This window comes from Furipterus horrens, unplaced genomic scaffold (assembly GCF_987537825.1).
Source record: "Furipterus horrens unplaced genomic scaffold, mFurHor1.1.pri manual_scaffold_17, whole genome shotgun sequence".
Lineage (NCBI taxonomy): Eukaryota > Metazoa > Chordata > Mammalia > Chiroptera > Furipteridae > Furipterus > Furipterus horrens.
Window position 1 is genome coordinate 23,528,883 of NW_028327187.1, and position 21,151 is coordinate 23,550,033.

Below are 21,151 nucleotides of genomic sequence, written 5' to 3' on the forward strand. Positions count from 1 at the left end.
GTCCCAAAGAAGCTTGATGTAAAGAGGACCACACCAAGACACATCATAATTAAAATGCCAAAGGTGAAAGTTGAAGAGAGAATCTTAAAAGGAGCAAGGGAAAAGCAGAGAGTTACCTACAAAGGGGTGCCTATAAGACTATCAGCTGACTAATCAAAAGAAATTTTGCAGGCAAGAAGGGACTGGCAAGAAGTATTCAATGTGATGAAAAGCAAGGACCTACAACCAAGATTACTTTATCCAGCAAAGCTATTATTTAGAATGGAAGGGCAGATGAAGTGCTTCCCAGACAAGGTAAAGCTAACAGAGTTTATTATCACCAAACCATTATTATATAAAATGTTAAAGGAACTTACTTATGAAAATGACGATCAAAACTATGAACACTGAAATGACAACAAACTCACAACTATCAACAACTGAATCTAAAAAATAAAAACAAGATCCAACTAAGCAAACCAGAATAGGAACAGAATCATAGGCATGGGGATCATTTGTAGGGTTATCAGCTGGGATGGGGAAGGGGGAGAAATTGGTAAATGATGCAGGGATTAAGAAGCATAATCGGTTGGTACAAAATAGACAGGGGGAAGTTAAGATAAAATAGGAAAGGGTGAGGCCAAAGAACTTATATGCATGACCCATAGACGTGAACAAAGGGGGGTGGGATTACTGGGGGAAGAGGGGTACTGGGCAGAGGAGAGCAAAGGGGAAAAATTGGAACTACTGTAGCAACATAATCAATAAAATATACTTAAAAAATGATTTAACTTGGGCAAGTAGGTTGATGATGGGGATAATACTGAGTGGGGTTGGGGGAAGACTAAGAAGAGAAGTTTAAGAATTCTATTCTGGTCATGTGAAGTTTGAGTATCCTATTAGACAAATAATAAAAAAAAATCAAGTAGGTTGTCATTTATAAAAGTTGAGAGGTAACAATATCTTAGAAATCTAAATGTGAGCATCATTGGCATTTAGAAGTTGAAGCCTTTGTCACTTGTGAGATCTCCTTAGAAGAATGAAGAGTTGTTACAGAAACAGGGGAGCCCAAAAATCCCCGGAGTTTGCAGCTGGGGGATGGGGAGAAGGAAGCAGCTTTCAGAATGCCTCCACACGCCTGAGGCTGGTGGCTGGTGTCTTTCATTATGCAAAATGGCTTGGATGCTTCCAAGGCCTCAGGTGGATGGGAGGAGTCTTGAACCAGGGGGCGGTATGGAAAGCACACAGAGCCTACGTGGGGTTCTGTGAATGGTCAGAACTGTTGGCAACACCCACTGCGTCAGAGGACGCAGTCAGGGATATATAGGCAGCTGCGAACACTTGAGGGGAGGCGGCGCGCTCTGGGCCTGTCTCCCTGGCTGGCGGGTGTTCGCAGGGGTGCTCTGGAGAAGGAGAGGAGATCCATGCGGTTTACAGAAAGAAGACAGTTTGCAAGGAGGCTGAGAATCCCAGCGGTTTTGTATTGAGAGCTGAAGGGCACCACAGCACAGAAAGGACCTCCCCAATCAGATTGAATGATTGGCAGCCACTGGTAAAGCTGAACTGTGTTTGGGAAGTAGGGAAACGGTGTTTCTGACCTTCCTAAAACTGGCTGGGTTTGGTAGGGGGGAGGCAAGGATATGTGTAACTGTTAAATAAGCAATTTTCTTTTCACTCAACTGAAGTGTTAAGAGTTGTAATTCTGGCGGCGGGCAATCGGACCCCTAACTAAAGAGCCCGTGGGTTTGTTTTCAATTGGAGCAGCCCAGGGGTTCTGTAACAGAGTAACAACGGGAAAAGGTGTAGGATCAAATCTTTAACATTTTCAACACTTAATGGTTTGATAGAAAAAGATGACCCTGAAAAGCATCAGCCCAGAGAAGTAGGGGGAAAAAAAGTGAGACTATAGGTTCATGGAGGCCAAGGGGAATAGCCCAAGGGAAGAAACTGCCTTGGTGTTGAATGTATGCAAGATGATGACTGAAAATGTGTCCATTATTTGAGGACATGAAGATCATTTGTGACCCTAATGAGAAGTGATTTAGTGGAGTTATGGAGGCAGGCAATTTATTGGAGTGAGTGGAGAAGTGAGTAGAAGTGAAAAATGGAGATTTCCACTACAGAAAAGGTTTTTAAGAAATTCAGCTTATGATCAAGAATACATAGTTACAGTAGCAGCAGGAAGGGAATGGAAAGATTCAGGTGAAATGTAGCCATTGAATACATTAAGGAAGAAAAGACAGTTGATAGTATAAGGTTCCTGCTAAAGTGGGAGGGATGAGATTAATGGTTTTCGAGTGTAGTCTCTGGACCAGTAGCATCACCAACATCTGGAACTGGTTAGAATGCAGATTCTTGGGCCTCACTTCAGACTGACTGAATCAGAAGCTGTAGGGTGGGGCCTAAGTGCTGTGTTTTTTTTTTTAAAGCATATTTTATTGATTATGTTGTTACAGTAGTCCCATTTTTTCCCCTTTACTCCCCTCTGCCCAGTACCCCCATTCCTTCCAGCAATCCCACCCCCTGTAGTTCATGTCCATGGCTGTGCATATAAATTCTTTGACTTCACTCTTTCCTATATTATTCTTAACATCCTCCTGTCTATTTTGTACCAACCAATTATGCTTCTTAATCCCTGCACTATTTTCCCATTTCGTGCCCCCGATTCCCATATCTATGATTCTGTTCCTATTCTGGTTTGCTTAGTTGATCTTTTTGGTTTTTTAGATTCAGTTGTTGATAGTTGTGAGTTTATTGTCATTTTAATGTTCATAATTTTGGCCTTTTTCTTAAGTAAGTCCCTTTGACATTTCATATAATAATATCTTGGTGATGATGAGTTCCTTTAGCTTTACCTTGTCTGGCAAACACTTTATCTGTCCTTCCATTCTAAATGATAGCTTTACTGGATCGAGTAATCTTGGTTGTAAGTCCTTGCTTTTCATTACTTATAATACTTCTTGCCATTCCCTTCTCGCTTGCAAAGTTTCTTTTGAGCAATCAGCTGATAGTCTTATAGGCACCCCTTTGTAGGAAACTCTCTTCTTTTCTCTTGATGCTTTTAAGATTCTCTATTTTTAACCTTTGGCAATTTAATTATGATATGTGTTGGTGTGGTCCTCTTTGGGTCCAACTTGTTTGGGACTCTCTGTGCTTCCTGGTCTTGTATGTCTATTTCCTTCACCAAATTAGGGAACTTTCATTATTTTTCCAAATATGTTTTCAATTTCTCACTCTTCCTTTTCTCCTTCTGGCACCCCTATGATTCAGATGTTGGTACATTTAAAATTGTCATAGAATTTCCTAAACTTTTCCTCATCTTTTTCAATTCTGGTTTCTTCTTTCTGTTCCAGGTTACTGTTTATTTCTTCCTTTTGTTCCAAATCATTGATTTGAATCCCAGCTTCCTTCCCTCACTCTTGGTTCCCTGTACATTTTTCTTTACTTCCCTTTGTATAACCTTTACTTCTTCCTTTATTTTGTGGCCATACTCAATAATTTCTCTGAGCATCCTGATCACCAGTGTTTTGAACTCTGCAACTTATAGGTTGGCTAACTCTGTTTCTTTTAGTTCTTTTTCTGTCGTTTTGTTCTGTTCTTTCATTTGGGCCATATATCTTCGTCTCCTCAATTTGGCCACCTCCCTGTGTTTGTTTCTGTGTATTAGGTAGAGCTTCTCAGACTCCGCATCTTAGTAGTATGGCCTAATGTAGTAGATGTCCTGTAGGGTCCAGTAGCACAGCCTCCACTATCCCCCAAGCTGAATACTCGAGGTGCACCCTTCATGTGGACTGAGTACCCCCTCCTCTTGTAGTTGAGCCTTGGTTGCTGTTGAAAAATCAATGAGATAGATTTACCCAGGCTAGTCAGCTGCAAGGACTAGATGTGACTACTGACCACCAACCTCTACCCTCTGTGGAGGATCATCTGTGCAGGGTTAGGGTGATGGTGCTCCAGCATGGTCTGTAGCTGTCCACTGGGTGCACTGGCCCTGGAGTTTCCATTTACTGGGTGGTGTAGGCCAAGGTCATCCCCCACCTATGTTTTGCTCTTGTCACCCTGCCTGAGCTACAAAGCAATCTGAGATGGCTGCTACTTGTGCTGGGCTTGGATCTCACTGAGGCCAGCCGTTGCTTGTTTGATAGGATTTAGGAAGCTGAAGGAAGAGCCAAGACCAGCCATTCATATGGAAAAGATACTTGGGTGGGCCCAAATTTGGGTGGGATGGAGTCTTTGGGGATCTCCAAGGTGGCTCAGTGTTAGCCAGATTGATGCAGTCTCATATATGGTACCAGCTTTCCAGCTCTGTGGGGGGAGGGACTAGAAAAGAGACAATGGCCTCTGCTCACTTGATGTCAGATACTTCAGTTTCTCCCTATATACCACTGGTGACTTTCAAGCTGCTATCCCAGTGCTGGAGCTCAGAGGGAGTGAGTCTGAGTAGGTGAGTCTGTGTGTGGGTTTTTGAAAAGGAACTGGTTGGGGCTCCAGCAGTTTCTCCCACCAACTCAACCTCTGCTGGTGTTTGCAGCCAGAAGTTGTGGGGCCTCATCTTCCTGGCACTGGAACCCTGGGTTGGGGGTCCTGGTGTGGGGTTGGGACCCCTCGCTCCTGAGAGATCCCTCCCAAATTTTTATCTGCCACACATAGGTGAGAGACCAGCTTGTTCCACATCTGCACCCCTCCTACTCATCTCGATGGATGTAGTCTCTTTAATTCTGTAGTTGTCAGACTATCATTCAACTCGATTTCTGACACTTCTGGATGATGGTTGTACTATATTTTATTTGTAAATTTGATGTGGTTGTGTGAATAGGTGAGCCATGTCTGCCTACATAGCTATCTTGACCCAGGTTGACACCATTATTAATCTCATTTTACTAATGAGGTCAAGGAAATTAATCCAGATCACATAGCTAAGAAGTGGTGGAGGTCACTTTTGAACTCAGCAGAGGGTTTGGGAGCAGGAGATCTAATACAGACTGCCTGATAAATTCCTTGTCCTGCAGATAGATGTGAAAATAAATGGATATTTCTTGTTGTAAGCATGTGGTTTTTCTTTTACATGACTCTTAGCTCCAGCTGTGATAAGGGTTTTATGGACCAGACAGGAGAGAGGTATTTAGGAATACTGTAATCAGCTAAAGCTGGGATAGAATGAGTTCTCCCTGTGAGAGAGTATAGATAGGAGAACATGGAGAGCCCAGGGCTGAGACTTCAGTATGTAAGGGGTATGCAAAGAAAGAGCCAGCATGCCTAAGATCAGGCCTGTTTTCCTCCTATCTGAGAGTTGCCATGTGAAGTTAAAAGAAGACAGAGTGGCAATAGGGAGTGAGTGGTCAACAGTATCAAACAGGGTCAATGGAGGTCATTTCTGACCTCATGGAGAGCTGTTTTGATAGAGCTGTGGTGGCAGAGAGCAATTTACATTGGAGGGAGAACTCAATGGGAGGTGAAGTAGATACAGTAAATGCAAACAACTCTTTAAGAAGGTTGACTGTAAAAAGAATGAGAAATAAGATTGAGTCAAGAAAGAATGTGTTTAAATGGGAGAGATTTGAGCATGCCCATGAGCTAGGAGATGAGGAAGGGATGGATTGTGCAGGGTCTCTAAGACACTGAGGAGGAGCTAGCCTGAGAAAAGAGGAGTGGCCCTTCATTCTCTTGAGACTAGAGGCAAGTTAGTACAGGTGGGTGGGGATCTGTCATTTGTAGGGTGAGGGGAGTACATCTCCCTACCTGCCCTTTACCTCATGCCTTCTCTTTTCTCTGTGAGATAAGGCCATTTGTTTAGTGTTAGAGAAATGCAGATTGTGTTGAGCGCTGGAGGACAATGGCAGTAAATGAGGTATGTATGTCAATGGTCTGCATCAGTGCCAGGTCAGTTATATATATTCCTCAGTTATTCTCCAAAACAACCCTCAAAGTAGGTATTATCAAGCCAGTATATATATGAGGAAGCTGAGATACTCAGAGGCATAGAAGGTTTGAAAAAGTTGAACAAAAATGGGAGGTAGCTGATTAAGATCAAGTAAAAGAACAGAAGGAAAGTTCTGAGGGTTGAGCTGAACTGGGCCATCTTATCTGGGCACTGGCAACAGTCTGGCCAGATGTGCTTTTTGCTTTGGCTTTGATCATCCTGAGGTAGACTTGAGGGCCAGGCCTGGATAACAGACAGAGGTTGAGGAGTTCAGGTACTGGTGAGAAAGTAGCTCAAGTGATTACAGGTGGAGTACAGGCTGTGTGAAGGTCATAAAAATACAAGCAGGTGGAGAGACTGGCAGAACAGGGACTGCACATAGTTTTAGAAGTCTACTGGAGGTTAAAAGAATAGGTTTAGTGGGAAAGTGAGAAAGTAGGAAGAAAATAAAGTCATGGTACAGCTTGAGAGTGGGATTTTGGAGTTGAAGATTTATAAAGAGGAGGTATACTCAGATAGCAAAGACAAAGTTAGGTTCATGGGCAAGTGGTATGAGGTCATGACTGAGGTCCTGGAGATGAGAAAAATGAACCATGAGACCTGGTATTTGTAGGGTTGTCCACATAGGCAGTGGAGTCACCCAGGATGATGGCAGTATGTGAGGTCTGGAGTTGAGATCAACAGCAAACTCATCTCTTCTCATTGTTGTTGGGGAAAATGAGCAGCTTCCCATGGGGAAGAGGCCCCTTCCTGGGATGTGGTGGATGTGGCACAGGGATAAGGCTACCTGAGTCCTACTCTCAAGTAAAAGTCAGATACTGGTTAATTTTGTATAATTTCTTCCTAATCTTGGCCAAGACTTGACTGTATGATATATGACAATGACCTGAGCTTTGGAGGCATGCAGACATGGGTTTGAATCCTGATTCCTCTGCCTACTATCTCTGTGGCCCTGGACCAAGTACTCACTATGTTAAATTTGTTTCCTTTTCTGTAAAATAGGAATACCAATACTATCTACTTCAAAAAGTTGTTGTGAAAAAAACAAAATGACTAGAAGAGGCATGCAAACCAGGCTTTCTTCACATCCAAGGTTACCATGGTGGCTTTTTAACTGACAACACGTAAATAGTACTTTACCATTTATAATGTGTTTTCCCTTTAAATATTCTACTGCATGAATTTTAGACACAGTCTCTTTACATATTTTCTCACTATAACAGCTTTGAAAACTGAGATGATGGCTTGCACAAAGTTACAAATGTGTTTTAAACAATTAAAAAAATCTATTTAAATAATACTCTCCTGGTATCTGAGACACAGAGTCAGTTTATCTTTTGTTCATTCCTCTCCTTCCTCCACCAAAATGAACAACGAAGTGCTATCATCATATCTTCCTTTCCAGATCACTGGCCTCCTGGGAGCCCATTGCCCCAGCGAGCTAAAAAGACCTGAATTAAGGCTCCTGGCCTAATACTTTTTTCCTGCCACACGAGGGCAGACTTTTTAACAAAAAAAGGGGGAAACAAGTGTTTATCTTGAACTACATAGAACTGAAAATAGTGATGGGGATGTAATGTACAACATAATGACTATAGGTATTGCATATCTGAAAGTTGCTAAGGGAGTAGATCTTAAAAGTTCTCACCACAAAACAAAAAACAATGTAACTATGTGAGGTGATGGATGTTAGCTAACTTATCGTGATCATTTCACAATATATATACATACCAAATCGTAATGTTGTACACTTGAAACTTATACAATGTAATATGTCAATTACACCTCACTAAAACTGGAAAAAAGAAAGAAAATAGTGAGAAGTTATGTTAAAGCCAGATTTTGTGTGGCTTCTACGTCTTAAAAAAGTCTATTACTCCCTTGAAGCCTGCAACTCTTTCTGTTCATGCTCCACTGATGGACAAACTGACTCCTTTCTTCCCCTCCTTTCTTTATTTCCTCTCTTCCTCTACCACTCCATTACCCCTACAAATATTTTTGAGCATGTACTCTAGGTAGAGTTGCCAGATAAAATACAGGATACCCAGTTAAATTTGAATTTCAGATAAACAACAAATATTTTGTAGTATAAGTATGTCCCATGCATATTGTTGGGAGGTAGGGTTCAGGGTTGTAAAAGGATTACAATAAGTTAATGTAAAACACTCAGAACAGTGTCTGGAGTCCAGTAAATTTACTCTTATTATCCTCAATTTACAGATAAGGAAATGGAGGGTCCGAAAGGGCAAGTAGTTTCTTAATGTCACAAAGCCCACCCTGCAAACCACTATACAATATGGTGTCTGTTTTGGCTTTTGTTTTAAATAAACTTTTAATTTTAAAATAGCTTTAGACTTACGGAAGAGTTGCAAAGATAATTCAGAGAGTTCTCATATACCTAATACCCAGTTTCCTCTAATGTTAACATCTTACATAATCATCTGTATTTGTCACAACAAATTAATGTTGGTACTATGCTACTATTATTAACTAAATTATAGACTGTTAACTATTCCTAACTCTCAATTAAACTATAGACTTTATTTGGATTTTACTAATTTCCCCACTAATATCCTTTTTCTGTTCCAAAATCCAATCCAAGATAACATGGTGTATGTTGCCACATTGCTTGTTAATACACCTACTGAGCAACTACTCTGGGTCAGGTCCTATACTAGGCACTGGGGATAAGGAGCTGAGTAAGGAACAGTTTGAAAAAACCCCCACAAAACATAAATGGTTCCTGCCCTCAAGAAACTACAGCCTATCAGAGAGAGAGAGAAGCAAGCTCTCAGTTATTATAGAGGATAGTCAATAAAATTACAACTAAGCATGGAGGGTAATGAAAGCAGAGATAAGCAGCATCTTATTCAGATGGCATTACCTAAACTGAGACCTGAAGGACTTAGCCAGGCAAAACTGTGGTATATGTGTGAATGGGGTTGGGGGTGAAGATTACAAACTGTATTTGAGGTAGAAAAAAAAAACCCATCATGTGCAAAGATCCAGAGAGTAAGTATGACCAGCTTTGAGAACTGCAACATCACCTAAGATTTCACCAAAACTCCCATCTTTAATACAACTTCCTACCCTGGATCTGACCTCTTCTAGGTCTCCAAATTCTTACTATGCTTTGAGACCATCCTCGACTCTTACACACACTGTCCCATTCTCTTAGTACACACACTTCCCAACTGAGTTCACGTTCAGTCACATCAGACTGAACTCTGAAGTCTCCAGGCCAATCTCAGACCCTTAGAAAACCCCGCACATCTTACTCTCAAGTAAAAGTCAGACACTGGTTAATTTTGTTATAATTTCTTGCTAATCTTGGCCAAGACTTGACTGTACGATATATGGCAGTGACCTGAGCTTTGGAGGCATGCAGACATGGGTTTGAGTCCTCAGTCCTCTGCCTACTATCTCTGTGGCCCTGGACAAAGTACTCACTGTTTTAAATTTGTTCCCTTTTCTGTGAAATAGGAATACTGATACTATATACTTCTAAAAGTTGTTGTGAAAAAATAAAAGTTGTGAAGATTAAAAATAATATAGGTATACAAAAACTAACTCAAAATAGATCAAAGACCTGAAATGATACCTAAAGCAAGAAAACTGTTAGAAGAAAACATGAGACAAAAACCTTCATGACATTGGATTTGTCAGTGATTTCCTGGTTATGTCACCAAAAGCATGGATAACAAAAGAAAAAAATAGATAAATTGGACTTCATGAAAATTTAAACATTTAGTGCATAAAAAGACACTTAACAGAGTAAAAAGCCAACACAAAAAATGGGGAAAATATTTGGAAATCATATATCTGATATCCAGAGTATATTTAGAACTTCTAAAATTCAACAACAACAAATAAATAAGCATCCAGAATAAAAAATGAGCAAAGGACTTGAATAGACATTTCTCCAAAGAAAATAATGTCTAATAAACACATAAAAATATGCTCAATATCACTAGTCACTAGGGAAAGGCAAATCAAAACTGCAATGAGGTACCACCTCATACTAATTAGGACTGCTACTATTAAAAAACAAAAACAAAAACAGATAATAACGTGCTGGTGAGGATATGGAGAAATTGGAACCACTGTGCACTGTTGCTAGGAGTGTCAAATGGTGTATCTGCTGTGGAAACAGTATGGTGGTTCCTCAAAAAAAAAAAAAAAGAAAAGAAAAGAAAAATGGAATTACCATATGATCCATCAATTCCACTTCTGGGTATACAAACAAACAAACAAACAAAAAAATCTGATAGTGGTGTCTCAAAGAGATATTTGTACACTTGTACTCATAGCAGCATTATTCAAAACAGCTAAATAATGGGAGCAATCCAAATGTCCATCAGGATGAATGAATAAGCAAAATGTGGTTGTAAAGGAAAAAATCAATTTCTTGCCTTCTGTGTTTTTCCCTTACTCTCACACTACTGCCAAACTCATAACACTTCTGAAGCTAGATGGGAGAGTTTCCCCACCAAGAAATTCTCTGACACAGGCTGAGTGTCCTGCAATTTAACTCAATTCTGGCATCTACCTTGGATAGCATCAGATCTCACAGCTTAAGGGCTCAGTCTCATGAGACTGCCTCCTTGCCCCCCATTCACATGCCAATTGCAAGTAGTAGGTCCTCAGTTTACCTATTACTTCTGCCAAGCATGGCTACAAATTGAAGGTTCCCATGACCCCTTTTGGAGTACAATTAACTTGTTAGAGCGGCTTGCAGAACTCAGGGAAGCACTTATGCTTACCACTTTAGTAGGGGATATGATAAAGGATACAGATGAATGCCTAAATGAAGAGACCTAGGGCAAGGTCTGGGAGGGTCCCAAGTGTAGGAACTTCAGTACCTATGGAATTGGGGTGTGTCACCCTCCCAGTATGTGGATGTGTTCATCAGCCTGGAAGCTCCCTGAATACCACACTATTGGGATGTTTATGGTAGCTCCATCATGTAGGAATGATTAAGTTATTAACTCCATTTCCAGCCCCTCTTCCCTCTTTAGAGACAAGGTGGGGGTGGCCCAAAACTCCAAGCTTCTAATTATGGCTTGGTTTTTCTGGTGACCAGCTCCCACCTAGGAGCCATCCAGGAACCCACCCAGAGTTGCTTCATTAAACAAAAGTCACTCTTGTCACCCAGGAGATTTAGGAACCCTGTGTCAGGAATGGGGATTAAAGACCAAATGTTAGAACAGAAGATGCTCTCAGTACTCTTGTCATTTAGGAATTTACAAGGGTTCCTGGAGCTCTGTGCCAGGAACCAGGGACAGAGAGCAACATATTTCTATTATTTCACAGTTGTATATGCATATAAGGGAATATTATTCAGCTTTATAAAAGGAAGGAAAATCTGACACATACTACAAAATGGATGAACCTGAAGACATTATGCCAAGTGAAATAAGTCAGTCACACAAAGGCAAATGCTATATGATTCCACATAAATGACATACTTAGAGTAGTCAAAAATCATGGAGACAGAAAGTGTAATGGTGGTTGCCAGGAACTGGAGAGGATGGGAGAAGGGGAAGTTATTGTTTAATAAATACAGTGTTTCAGTTTTATGAGGTGAAAAGAGTTATGGGGACAGATGGTGGTGATGGTTGCACAACAGTGTGCATGTATTCAATACCACTGAACTGCATACTTAAAATGGTTAATAGTAAATTTTATGTTATGTGTACTCTACCAGAATGAAAAATAAAAGAAAAACAATAAAGGCAAAGTTCCTGGAATAGTGCCTGACACATAAGTGCTGAATAATTTCGTAGCTTCTTTTATTATCAACTGACTTTGTTTATCACTAGGTGAATCCCCAGGGTTTTGCTTGGAGTACCTACTCCAACTGTTCACTTTCCTCAGCCTTCCTTTCTCACTTCATTCTCTTGCCTTCTATGTTCTTGGTTCTTCTCCTACTTCTTTGACAGTCTCTGGTTTTGCATTTACTGGCTCTTATTCCTTCTTAGTTCTTTTATTTTTTTTTATTTTTTAATTTTTTTAAATGTAGGTATGCCCTTAAGATTCTGTGCTCAAAAATTTTCTTTTTGTGCATTGTCTCTATTAGCAATTTCATTTCAGCCTCATGCAAGTGGTTCTAAATGTGAATCTTTGTGCAGTTTTTTACTTGAACTCCAGATCTGATATCCAGTCTTCTAACTGGTTTTCAGCTGGATGTCCCAAGGGTCCTGGATGTGCTAACATCATCACTTCCAATCTCTCCCCACTCCCACCTGAAAACTGCCTTTCTATTTTATGTCTGTTAATGGCGTCACCATCTTCTCAAGCTTATACTCTGGACTTCTTAGGGTTCTAAGAAATTGTCATGCAATTTCCACATTTCCATTCTCACTGTTGTCAACTGGTTTCATACTTCAGCATCTTGTCTTCCAGTGGAGACAGTCACTTTCTGGTAAATTGACTGTTTGAGTACTGTCATATCCAGAGCATAAGATTTTTTTTTTTTTTTTTTTGGTATCAAGATTGCTGGGAAATAAAGTTATTAAATTTGCTTTGTGAGCAAGAATTTAAAACAAAGAGAAAAGAACAGTCTTGAGGGATGTTTTATTCCAGCCATGATGAAGTGTGGGGAACTATTCTTGCTCTGCAGCAAATGGTACCTACATTCAGTCTTACTCTCCCCATAATGCAAGATACACAATGACAAATTATTATCTTGGAACATCTCTCTCTCTCTCTTTTTAAATCCTGAATTCTACTAAGAAACATTATGGAGTGTGATAACAACATTAGCTAAGTGACAGTGTAGCTAACAGTCTCCTTCCATTGTGAGTTGATTTAATCAGTTGACATCTCAACAAAGCCATCTTAATCCTACCCATAAACTCCACTCTTAAGCCATTATACCTTAGCAAAACTCTTGCCCCTGTGCTCCAGGGCATGTAAATGATACACAGGGGAACAATTTTTAACCTAATTCCTGTTGAGTTTGACTTTTCAGCTGTTTTAGACTTAAATAGGCATGCTGATTTCAAAGCTGCGGTTAGTTTTCTTCTATAATGTCAAGTGTTTTCTGTACAGCTTATCTTTAAAAATTTTTAAGTACATTTTATTGATTGTTGTTACAGTATCACAATATTTTACCCTTTGCTCCCCTCTGCCTAGTATCCTCCTTTCCTCCAGCAATACCAACCCTCTTAGTTAATTTCCATGGGTTGTGCTTCATCATTTCCTATATTATTCTTAACTTAACCCGGTCTTTTTTGTACCAACCAGTTATACTTTTTGATCCCTGCACCATTTCCCATTTCTCCCCCTTCCCCCTCCCAGCTGATAACCCTACAAATGATCCCCATACCTATGATTCTGTTCCTATTCTGGTTTGCTTAGTTGGATCTTGTTTCTATTTTTTAGATTGAGTTGTTGATAGTTGTGAGTTTGTTGTCATTTTAATGTTCATAATTTTGATCTTCTTTTTCTTAAGTAAGTCCTTTTGACATTTGATATAATAATAGTTGGGTGATGATGAGTTCCTTAAGCTTTACCTTGTCTGGGAAGCACTTTATCTGCCCTTCCATTCTAAATGATAGCTTTGATGGATAGAGTAATCTTGGTTGTAAGTCGTTGCTTTTCATCACATTGAATACTTCATGCCAGTTCCTTCTTGACTACAAAGTTTATTTTGAGAAATCAGCTGATAGTCTTATAGGCACCCCTTTGTTGGTAGCTCTCTGCTTTTCCCTTGCTGCTTTTAAATTTCTCTCTTTATCTTCAACCTTTGGCATTTTAATTATGATGTGTCTTGGTGTGGTCCTCTGTACATCAAGCTTCTTTGGGACTCTCTGTACTTCCTGGACTTGTATGTCTATTTCCTTCGCCAAATTTGGGGAGTTTTCCTTCATTATTTTTTTCACATAAGTTTTCATTTTCTTACTCTTCCTTTTCTCCTTCTGGCACCCTTATGGTTCAGATGTTTGAATGTTTAAAGTTGTCCCACACGGTACTAAATCTCTCCTCATTTTTTTCAATTCTTGTTTCTTCATTCTGTACTGGTTGACTGCCTTTTTCTTCCTTATGTTCCAAATCATTCATTTGAACACCAGTTTCCTTGCCTTCACCACTGGTTTTGTGTGGCTTTTCCTTTGTTTCATTTAGCATAGCTTTCACTTCTTCTCTTATGCGTTTGCCATACTTAAGGCTATCTGTCAAGTCTGTGAGCATCTTTATCAACAGTGTTTTGAACTCTACATCTGTTAGGTTGGCTATCTCCTCATCACTTAGTTCTCCCACTGGAACCTTGATCCGTTCCCCATTTTGGGTCATACTTTTCTGTCTCCTCAACTTGACAGGCTCCTGTGTTTGTTTGCCTCTGTGTCTTAGGTAGAGCTGTTACACCTGTTACATTGTAAGGGGTGTAGTCTTAGGTATTTGTCAGTACAGGGCGACCCATTCACCATGTTGTGGCGCTATAGGTGGGGGAGGGGTCTGAGAGGGAACAATGCCACTTGCCCAGCACTTGCCCCTTTTCTGGGCACTTCTCCCACTTTCGTGTGGGTCTGACACCTATCTAGCTGTTGCCCTGGCTGTTGTTCCCAGAGTGGGTGGATCTGTGGACATTCTTGGACCATGGGGGCCCTTTAAACAAGCAGATTCTGCTGAGAGACCAGCAGTTTCTTTCTCCACCCCAACTCCCACTGGTTTACACAGTCAGAAACAATGAGGCTTGATTTTCCACAGCTCTGGGACTGTAATCTGTTCGGGTTGGGTCAGGATCTGGGGATGCTCCCCAGGTGTCCTTCCCCACTTTTTAAAAGGTGTGACTGTGCTTACAGCTGGCCTTCCACTGCCACATCTGCTGCCGCCGCCACACTGCATTCTCTCTGCCCCAGCTCCGCCCCTCCTATCTATCTGGATGAGTATTTCTTCTCTATATCTTTGTTTGTTGGACTTCCATGAAGCTCGATTTACTGGAACTTCTGGTTGTCTCTAGTTTTGAGGTAGTTGTATTCCTTCTTAGTTGTGGAGGGAGACCCAGCGTGTCTGTCTAGGCCCCCATCTTGACCGCAAGTCCGTACAGCTTATCTTACTGTGATCACTCTAGGCTGGATCAAGCCTGGATTGAGGGAAACATTAGTGCTGTCCTATTGGCTGAGAGCAAAACTCCTTCGAGTAGGGAGGGTTGGGGGGTTACCTTGCAGACCAAAAACAGGTTCATACTTGTCTAGGCTATTCAGTTACACATGAAACAGTGTGGTGAGAGTTTGTGTGTCACTGTATATAGTGAATTGTATTCCAAAGTGTAGTCTGAGTTCTTGTCTGTATACAAGGAGTTAGCAGAGAGAGGGGAAGATGGCGGAGGAGTGAGGAGAGGCTGCGGTTTGGGCTAATTGCAGACAGAACATCTCAGTGAGCAGCTGGACACTGGCAGGAGTCGAGCCAGGGCACTGCTGGATTAGAGAAAATCCATCTGGGAACAACCTATTTAGTGAGGATAGCGGAGGAAAAGGGGGCGAAATGGGATTTCTGACTGGGGCGGCTGCCTGAGCTGTGGTTGGAAGTACACAAAGGTTTTTTGGTGACCACAGGCTTCCCCAGAGAGGAGTTGGGAGGAGAGCGGATCCCTGCCCACTGGCAGAGACGGGACTTGACAGAGTAGCATTGGCGCTGAAGGAACAGGAGACAGCGTGCTGCCGGGCAAGTGAGAACATAATTCTCCTTTATATTTTTCTCTAGTGGACGGTGGAGAGGGGAGGAAAGTTTGGGGGTGGTAGGCCATTCTTGAGGAGCGCAGGCGCAGTGGTGCGCTCATCCATTCCCAACCCTACCCTTGGGTCACGGGGGCGCACATAGGGAAGTGCTCTCACTCACTGGCCCAGGTGCGCAGGGCCGTGAGTCCAGGAGTCCCTTGGATACTCCCCAACGGACATAAGATAAGTGCCCCAACAGGCACAGGGAGGGCCTACTGAACACGCAGAGGAACGTGCGCAGATACCCCTAGACAGCTCCCGTGGGCGCAGGGCCCCAGGCCGGAAAGCAGACCACTAGCGCAGGCTCTGTTTGTGCCCGCCCAGACGGGTGAGGGAAGGCGGGCGGCTGCGGCACCGGAACAGCAGGCAGCGACTCACAGAGGCTCACTTCCACTGAGCACAAGTGTCTGTGGCCTCACCCTAAGAGGCGAGAGACCAACTCCTGGAGCTCGGCTCAGTGGGACTAAGGGCATGGGCACGCGAGCGCGAAAACACCTAAGCCCGGGGACAATAGGCGCCAATCGCGGGGCAAGTTCTCGGGCAGCTCGCGCGCGTGCAGGGACATGCGCAGGGACACCTCAGCGCGAACGCAGAACCACCTCTGCCCGGCAGCAATAGGTGCCAATCGCGGGGCAAGCTCTCGGTACCCCGCCCGTGCAGGGGCTCGCACGCAAGGATACCTCAACTGGCTCCGGCGGGCAGCAAGGGAGCGTGCCGTGCCAGCAACCGCGGGCGCGCACCATTGCGGCAACCGTGGGCGCGCACCATTGCAGCAACCGCGGGTGCACACCAGTGCTGCAAGAAACAAGAACCTCTGAACCGCCACACTAGACCAGCTGTGGACAGAGAAAAAGAAGACGACACACCAAGGCTATAACGGACATCTCCACAAAAGAATTTGAGATAAAGTGGATAGAGTGACTCTCAATCAACAAGCCAGAAGGAATATCCTAACAAAAAAATCTGAAATATAACCAGGCAGCATAAAAAAATGATATAAAAGGTACCCCAAGAACATCAGGCTCAGGAGATCAAAGAGACTGCACCACTGAAACTCCCAGATCTACCGTAAAAAATCTCATACCACAAAGGTGGGAAGGCAAAGCAGACAAATCCAAATAACAAAAACAAACAAGAAGAATCCAACATGGTAAGACGCAGAAACAACCTCTCAATGAAAAGAAAAGAGGAATCCCCAGAAAGAGAGGTAGATGGAATAGACATAGCCCAAATGTCAGACATGGAATTCAAAACTATGGTGGTGAAGAAGCTCAATATGCTCGAAAACCTCAAAAACAACTATGACAACCTCCAAGGAAGTTACCAACAGCTCCAAGAAAATTACAGGGAACTTGCAGAGAACTACGCCAGCATAAAAAAGGACAGAGAAACTATCAACAAGAACCAGGAAGAAATGAAGAATGCAATCTCTGAACTGAAAAACACAGTAGAATCAGTCAAAAGCAGGCTAAACGAAGCAGAAGATCAGATTAGTGAGTTAGAGGATAATGTAGGTAATAATTCTCAAATGATACAGCAAAATGAAAAATGATTGAAAAAATATGAACAAGATGTAAAGGAATTACAGGATAGCATTAAAAGAAATAATATCAGGATCATCGGAATAAGAGAGGGAGAAGAAAAGGAGCATGGAATTCAAAAACTGATAGGAGAAATAGTGACAGAAAATTTTCCGAACCTGATGAGAGAAAAAGTTATGCAAGTCCAAGAAGCACTGAGAGTTCCAATAAAGAGGAACCCCCCAAAACCCACTCCAAGGCACATCATAGTTAAAATGGCAACATTCCAAGACAAAGAGAGAATCCTAAAAGCAGCAAGAGAAAAACAGCAAATAACTTACAAAGGAGCTCCAATAAGGCTATCGACCGATTTCCTAACAGACCCATTCCAAGCCAGAAGGGAATGGTCAAAAATATTTCAAGCAATGAAAAACAAAGGCCTACAACCAAGAATACTCTACCCAGCAAGGCTCTCATTCAAAATAGAAGGTGAAATAAGGAGTTTCTCAGACAAAGGAAGACTAAAAGAATACATCTCCACCAAACCAGCATTGCAAGAGATGCTAAAGGGAATATTCTAAGAAAAAGGAAGAGAAAAAACAAAAAAAAAGAATAGAGGAACAGAGATACAAAAGGGAAATGAATAAATACATGTCAATAATAACGTTAAATGTAAATGGATTAGCTTTCTGCCTCCGCGGCCGCCATAGCTCCCGTGAAAAAGCTTGTGGCGAAGGGGGGCAAAAAAAAGAAGCAGGTTTTGAAGTTCACCCTTGACTGCACCCACCCCGTAGAAGATGGAATCATGGACGCTGCCAATTTTGAGCAGTTCCTCCAGGAGAGAATCAAGGTGAATGGGAAAGCGGGGAACCCTGGCGGAGGGGCTGTGGCCATTGAGAGAAGCAAGAGCAAGATCACTGTGACTTCCGAGGTGCCTTTCTCCAAAAGGTATTTGAAATATCTCACGAAAAAGTATTTGAAGAAGAATAATCTATGTGACTGGTTGCGTGTAGTTGCTAACAGCAAAGAGAGTTACGAATTACGTTACTTCCAGATAAACCAGGATGAAGAAGAGGAGGAAGATGAGGACTAAAACGCCTTTATCTGACACGTTTTGTATGAGTTCTTGAATAAAACCTAGGAACCAAAAAAAAAAAAAAAAAAAAAAAAAAAGTAAATGGATTAAATGCTCCAACTAAAAGACATAGGGTAACAGAATGGATAAGAAAACAGGACCCACATATTTGCTGTCTACAAGAAACACAGCTCAAAACAAAAGATTTACACAGACTGAAAGTAAAGGGATATAAAAAAATCTTCCAAGCAAACGGACCGGAAAAAAAAAGCCAGGGTAGCAGTCCTCATATCAGACAAAACGGATTTCAAAGCAAGGGCAATAAAAAGAGACAAAGAAGAACATTTCATAATACTTAAAGGAACAATCCATCAAGAAGATATGACATTGATAAACATATATGTACCCAACATAGGAGCACCCAAATACATAAAGCAAATACTAGAAGACCACAAAAAGGATATCAACAACAACCCACTCATAGTAGGGAACTTCAACACTCCATTATCAACAATAGACAGATCATCAAAGCAAAGAAACACCAAGGACATGCAGGCATTGAACAACACACCAAACCACATGGACCTAACTGATATATATAGAACTTTCCACCCCAAAGAAGCAAAACATACATTCTTTTCAAATGCACATGGGACATTTTCAAAGATAGACCACATGATAGGACACAAAACAAGCCTCAACAAATTCAAGAAATTGAAATCATATCAAGTATCTTTTCACATCACAATGCATTGAAACTAGAAATCAACCTCAGAGAAAAAAATCAAAGACACCCAAACTCATGGAGATTGAATAACATGCTATTAAATAATGAATGGATTAACAATGACATCAAAAAAGAAATCAAGAAATTTCTAGAAACTAATGATAATGAGCACACAACAGCCCAAAACCTGTGGGACACAGCAAAAGCAGTCCTGAGAGGGAAGTTCATAGCAATACATGCATATCTGAAAAGCATAGAGGAATCTCAAATAAAAAGCCTAACCAGAAAGCTACAAGAACTAGAACAACAACATCAAACAAAGCCTAGGGCAATAAGAAGGAATGAAATCATCAAGATCACGGCAGAACTAAATGACATAGAGACTAAACAAACAATCCAAAAGATCAACAAAACTAGGAGCTGGTTCTTCGAAAAAATAAAGAAAATCGACAAGCCTCTAGCCAGGCTCATCCAGAAAAAAAGAGAGAAGACCCAAATAAAGAAAATCAGAAATGAAAGAGGAGAAATCATGACTGATACAACAGAAATACAAATGATAGCTAGAAATTACTATGGACAACTTTATGGCTAGAAATTTGACAATCTAGAACAAATGGACAAATTTCTAGAAACATACAACCTTCCAAAACTGAATCAAGAAGAAGTGGAAAGTCTCAACAAACCAATAACAAAAAAGGAAATTGAAACAGTAATCCAAAATCTCCCTGCACACAAAAGCCCTGGACCGGATGGCTTCACAGGAGAATTCTACAAAACATTCAGGGAAGAACTAACTCCTATCCTCCTCAAACTGTTCCGAAAAATCCAAGAAGAGAGGAAAATCCCAAACTCTTTCTATGAAGCCAGTATTATTCTAATCCCCAAACCAGGTCAAGACAAAACAAAGAAAGAAAACTACAGGCCAATATCACTGATGAACATAGATACTAAAATCCTCAATAAAATATTGGCAAACAGGATCCAGCAATAAATACATCAAAAAGATCATACATCATGATCAAGTGGGCTTCATTCCAGGGATGCATGGATGGTTTAATATTAACAAATCAATAAATAAATCAATAAACAAAATGAAAGACAAAAATCACATGATCATATCAATAGATGCAGAAAAAGCATTTGATAAAGTACAACACCTATTTATGATGAAAACACTCAGCAAAATGGGAATAGAGGGAGCATACCTTAACATAATTAAGGCTATATATGAGAAGCCTGAGGCCAACATCATACTCAATGGACAAAAACTAAAAGCATTCCCCCTGAATTCAGGAAAAAGACAAGGTTGTCCACTCTCTCCACTCCTATTCAACTTAGTGTTGGAAGTCCTAGCCACAGCAATCAGACAAGACAAAGAAATAAAAGGCCTCCAAATTGGGATAGAGGAAATAAAACTTTCATTATATGCAGATGACATGATAGTATACCTAGAAAATCCTATAAACTCCACTAAAAGACTACTCGATATAATAAGTGAATTTGGCAAAATAGCAGGGTACAAAATAAATATACAGAAATCTAAGGCATTTCTGTACACCAACAATAAAATAGCAGAGACAGAGACAAAAAAGAAAATACCATTTACTATAGCAACAAGAAAAATCAAGTAACTAGGCGTAAACTTAACCAAAGAGATAAAAGACCTGTACTCAGAAAATTACATAATATTGAAGAAAGAAATTAAGAAAGATACAAATAAATGGAAGCAAATACCATGTTCTTGGATGGGACGAATCAACATCATCAAAATGGCCATACTACCCAAAGCAATTTACAGATTCAATGCAATCCCTATTAAAATAACAATGACATATTTCACTGACCTAGAACAAATCCTCCAAAAATTCATATGGAACCAAAAAAAAGACCCCGAATAGCAAAAGCAATCTTGAGACAGAAGAACACAGCAGGAGGAATCACAACACCAGATATCAAAAAATACTACAAAGCCACTGTCATCAAAACAGTCTGGTACTGGCATAAGAACAGACATATAGATCAGTGGAACAGAATAGAGAGTCCAGAAATAAACCCAGGCCTCTATGGTCAGCTAATATTTGATAAAGGAGGTAGGAACATAAAATGGAGTGAGAAGAGCCTCTTTAACAAATGGTGCTGGGAGAACTGGATAGGGACCTGCAAAAAAATGAAACTAGACCACCAACTTACACCACACACAATAATAAACTC

The 21,151-nt window shown here is 41.0% G+C and overlaps 1 pseudogene; it reads left to right on the forward strand.

Annotated features, from left to right (window-relative positions):
- Nucleotides 1–18,290, forward strand: part of LOC149990691 (large ribosomal subunit protein eL22 pseudogene) — a 36,586-nt pseudogene extending 18,296 nt beyond the window's left edge.
- Nucleotides 18,291–21,151: the final 2,861 nt, after the last annotated feature.